At 44.7% G+C, this 5,108-nt stretch overlaps 1 pseudogene; it reads right to left on the bottom strand.

The window, feature by feature from the left end:
- Window positions 1–1,287: 1,287 nt before the first annotated feature.
- Window positions 1,288–3,687, bottom strand: LOC147574835 (ubiquitin-conjugating enzyme E2 E3 pseudogene; annotated as a pseudogene).
- Between the last annotated feature and the right edge of the window lie 1,421 nt (window positions 3,688–5,108).

The raw sequence follows: 5,108 nt of genomic DNA, 5'->3' as shown, positions 1-5,108 counted from the left end.
AGCCTGATAAGGGTAGAAGGTCTAGGGTTCCATTCAGCCTTTGCTTGCGTGGTTGGGGCTGGGCCATAGTTTGCTTTTCCTGTGGTGTTTGACTAGAGTAGAATGTTATTATCTAAATGTTTCTGACCTACCAGGCTGCCCCTTTCTTGGTCCTCTGACTAGAAAAAATAAGCTTTTTGGTGGAATTTTTGGTCTACGCCCGTTGGCATTTTGAGTTGCTGGCTTCTCCAATTCCAAGTCTGGGATGTATGAGGCAAAAAGAAAATGCAGAGAACTCCCCACGATACCATTCCTTGGGGCCCAAGTTCTCCAATCAGCCTGCCTTCTTCTGTCTACCTTTCAAATACTTGCTTTGTATATAATGTCCAAGAATGTTCAGTTGTATTCAGCAGGAGGAATAGGGAAAGGATACCTACTTCATATTCTTGGAGCCAGAATTCTAGGGGAACAGATTTTTTTTCAATTTTTTTAATGTTTATACATTTTTTGAGAGTGCCTGTGCTCATGAGTGGGGGAGGGGCAGAGAGAGAGGGAGACACAGAATCTGAAGCAGGCTCCAGGCTCTAAGCTATCAGCACAGAGCCTGACACGGGGCTCGAACCCACAAGCAGCAGCGAGATCATGACCTGAGCTGAAGTCAGACTCTTAACCGACTGAGCCGCCCAGGAGAACAGATTTTTATAGCAAGCTGGTGGTCTCCCCAGTACCACGGGACCAGATGAGCAGCCCAGAAGGGGAGGAGATAGAAAAGAGAAAAGGAGCAAGGACTGCGTCCTGGGGACTCCCATGTCTAGAGAGAAGAGCAGGAAGAGCTAGCAAGGCAGCAAGAAGGCAAGAGAGGTAGGAAGAAAAGTGAAGCATGTAAGAGAGCTATAGTTAATGACCTTCTAAAGGATAGTGTAAGTGAACACAAAATCCAGACTGGAACAGGTGTGAGAAAGAATAGGAACAAAGTGAAAGAAGCAAGTTGCCAAAGCCACATATTGTGTGATTCCATTGATAAGAAATGTCAGAATAGGCCAATCTACAGAGACAGAAATGGATTAGTGGTTGCCTGGGGTGGGGGTGGGGGGATAGTTTAGAAAAATAGGGGTGGGAAATGACTGCTACTGGGTATGGGGTGTCTCTGGGGGGTGAGAAAAATACCTGAAAATTAGATTGTGGTGATAGTGACAGAACTGTGGGATATATTTTTTAAAAATATTACTTTAAATTGATGAATCATATAGTATGTGAATTACGTTTCAATAAAGCTGTTTTAAAAAGGGAAGAGGGGAGGGAGGGAGAAAAAAAGAAAATGATACACACTAGGAAAAACCCGTGGAACTTTCATCCAGGGATAATTTCCCTTATATATAAAGAGTTAATAATCCAACAGGGAAAAAATGGAACAGAAGAATATATAAAAAGATGGTTCATTCATAGTAATAGAGCTATAAATTATAACTACATTAAAATAACATTGATTTCGGAGGGCCCGGTGGCCCAGTCAGTTGAGCATCTCGCTCTTGATTTCAGCTCGGGTCATGGTCTGAAGGATCTCCATGTTCATAGATTCGAATCCCGCATTGGGCTCTTTGCTGACAAGGTGGAGCCTGCTTGGGATTCTCTCTCTCTCCTTCTCTCTCTCTGCCCCTCCCCTGCTCACTCTCTCTCAAGATAAACAATAAAAAAAATAACATTTATGTCCTCTATCAGACTGACAAACTCCCAAAGTGTGATAACGTTTGCCAAAACTTTTTTTTTTTTTTTTTCCGGGAGCATGTCTGTTGTGTTTGAGATGATCTGTCGGGTGCTCTCTGAACTACGCCAGGTAAAAGGAAAGTCTCTCATTACAAACTGACAAAGGGAAAAGGGAAAACCCTTTTCGCCACAGCATGAACCCCATAGTTAGAAACAGGTCTGGGTTTTATGCAAATGACACAATTCCTAGTCATCTATGGCTGCTTTTATGACTTTATACAGATAATGAATGAGGTAAAAGTCACTATACTATTCGTTAGACTTCAGGATCACTATCCTCAGTCCCATCACATGAAATATATTCTGACATCCCAAAGAAGAAAGACTTGCGAGTAGGTGTTTTAAACGTAGCTAATCTACAGCTACAAAGTTCTATGCTTAGTAGCATTTACCTTCTGGGGGCGTCTTCCAGTGCCCAAAGGATAAAAGCAGAGACTGGAATCAGTACAACCTATACCCAGAAGTCTGGGCTGTAAAAGCCATACAATTTGCAGCATAGTGAGAAGATGCCCTTTCCTTCACACCACACACAAAGTATGAATTATGCTGCCTCTCTCTTGTTCCAGTGCGTGGCTATCCCCTCACGTTCTGCTCTGTTGGTCAAATACTGAGCGGCTCTGCTTCCAACCAGAGGATCCAGAGGTGTGCAGGATGCCAGTGAGAACAGACCGACAACAAACCCTTCGAGACAGTCAAAGCAGGACTCCAGGCGTCTTTAAGGATGCCCAGGCTGATGACTCCCTGATTGCTGATGTTGCACAGATTCTGGTGCAGAAAATAGACTTAAATGGATCATCAGATGAAAATGAGATGTCCAGAAAAAACTCAGAACCTGGTGGGCCAAGTGTAGTCGGTCTCCGTTCATAATGTTGTCTCCCTTAGGCCCAATGCCACAGTTAGGAGAATCAAGGGCTCTTTCGGCCAGGTTCACTCTGAATTCTTTCAGCACTAGTGGATAACTTCGCAGTGGTTTTGCTAGAGACTTTGGGGTGTTTCTTCTGCTGGGTGGCAGAAGGTTTTCTTTCTTCTTCAGGCTTTAGAGCAGCTGGCTCTCGCTGGTCCGCATCTGAACCACCGTGGCTGGTGCTGCAGCCCTCATCATCAGATCTCTGCCCGTCCCCAGACATCTGGGTGAGGTCATTTCTTGGAAAACTCTGCCAGCTGCCCTGCCCGCTTGCACATCATTACAGTATGTTGGGGAGTGGGGAACCCTTCCTTAGGGAAATAGAGGCAGCTGGGGAGGAAAGCGGGGAGGCAGAGGGAAAAAGAAGTCAGGGAGCCTTTGGCCAGGGAGTATGGAACATTGGAAGTTGGAAGAGGGCTGTGCAGTGTTGTCCCGTTGCCTTGGGAGAAAAGGGGGTTAGGAGCTCGATGGGGTAAGGGCATGTGCTCTAGCGAGCTCTCCAGCTCCTCCCCGCCTGCAGTCCACAAGGTGCAAGAACACTCGCCAAGACTTCAAGGGGAACAGGCATTCTCCTAATGGTTAGTGGGTGTGTGAACTGCAACAACCCTCTGGAGAAAAATTTAGCAGGAGCTATCAAAATTACAAATGCCATACACTTAGACCAGGCATATCTACTTCTAGTCATTTAACACTTTTTCTTCCAGACATGGGAAATGACTCACATGCAGGGTCATTATATAATTGCAGCTTTCTTTGTAATACCAATGAACTGGGAACAACTTAAATGTCAGGAAGAGATGAATAAAGGTAATGAAGAGGCTCTTTTTGTATTAAGAGAAAGTTCCCAGGGTGCCTGGGTGGCTCAGTCAGTTCAGCATCTGACTTGGGCTCAGGCCATGATCTCGCGGTTGGTGGGTTCGAGCCCCACATGGGGCTCTGTGCTGACAGCTTGGAGCCTGGAGTCTGCTTTGGATTCTAGGTCTCCCTCTCTCTCTGCCCCTCCCCCACTCACTCTGTCTCTCTCAAAAATGAATAAACATTAAAAAAAATTTTAAAAAGAAAGTTCCCTGTGATGTGTTGTTAAGGGGAAAATAAAAGGGGCAGCACGACAGATATGGTGTGTTGCCACTTATGTTAAAAAGGAAGATAGACTATATTTGTAGCAACCAAAAAACCAGTGTCTGAATGTATAAACAAACTAATACGAGATACCTGGATGATGCGAGGTGGAGCTAGAAGGTGGGGTGAGAAAACGGTAGACCTTTTCATCATTCTTGAAATTTTAAGCATTTTTTTTTTTTTTTTTTTTTTTAGCAAAGAAGGGATGTGAGGGGAGAAAGTGGAAACAATAAGCTTAGCAATCTATCTATATAGTCTGTGTGAGGTGCTATAACAAAAATACCTTAGACCAAGAGGCTTATAAACAAGAGAAATTTCCTACAGTTCTGGAGGCCAGGAGGTCCAGGATGCAGGCACTGGCAGAGTCAGTGTCTGGTGAGAGCCCACTTTCTCGTAGCCTTCTTGCTGTGTCCTCACTGGCCAATGGGGCAAGAGTTTCCTCAGAGCTTCTTTTATAAGAACACTGATCCTGTTCATAAGGGCTCCACCTCTCAATCCCATCACTCTGAGGGGTGGGATTTCAACATATGAATTTTAGGAGGACACAAACATTTAATCTATAGCACAATTATTTATGGTTTTCTAATAAGGAGGGGTTGGGGGCTCTGCAAAAAAATGGTAGCCAGAGGGCACTGTAGGGTCAAAATGAGAGTCTTTTTTTTTATTAAAGATAGGGGACATTCAGCGTGTTTTCAGGCTGATGGGGATGATCCAGACACTTAGATTGTATCATGCCTTTTGCTATATTACTGAACCTTTTTTAAAAATAAAATTTTTAATGTTTATTTTTTGAGAGAGAGAGAGAGAGAGAGAGAGAGAGAGGGAGACAGTGTGAGTGGAAGAGGGACAGAGAGCAGAGAGAGGGAGACACAGAATCTGAAGCAGGCTCCAGGCTCTGAGCTGACAGCTTGAACCCACAAACCATGACATCATGACCTGAGCTGAAGATGGACTCTCAACGACTGAGCCACCCAGGTGCCCATATTTTACTGAGCCTTTTAAGTATTTCTTTTTCCATTGGATAAAAAGTTCCCTGAAAAGGAGTACCATACCTTCCCGTCTCTGTATCTCCTGCACCTCGCCTGTTTCTGACATACAGTAGGTGCTCAGCACATGTGTGTTGAGTGATGTTATTGAAAACCCTCCCATGGCTGTCCACCATCTGAATCTGTCCGTAACATCTCAGCCCCAAGTTCAGACTTGCATCTCCTCCCTGTAGTCAGGTCAGTGTGGGTTCAAATCCTCAGGAAAGACTCCCCAAAAGCAGCACAACTTCAAGCAGATGAAGAGGAGAAAGGAAGGCCTTGCTGACAGCGGGAATGACACGAACAAAATTAGTGGG

The sequence above is a fragment of the Puma concolor genome, chromosome D4 (assembly GCF_028749965.1).
Source record: "Puma concolor isolate L17-30 chromosome D4, mPumCon1.1.hap2, whole genome shotgun sequence".
NCBI classification, from domain to species: domain Eukaryota; kingdom Metazoa; phylum Chordata; class Mammalia; order Carnivora; family Felidae; genus Puma; species Puma concolor.
Note: the sequence above shows the minus strand (reverse complement) of the source record. Positions and strands in the feature narration are given on the sequence as shown.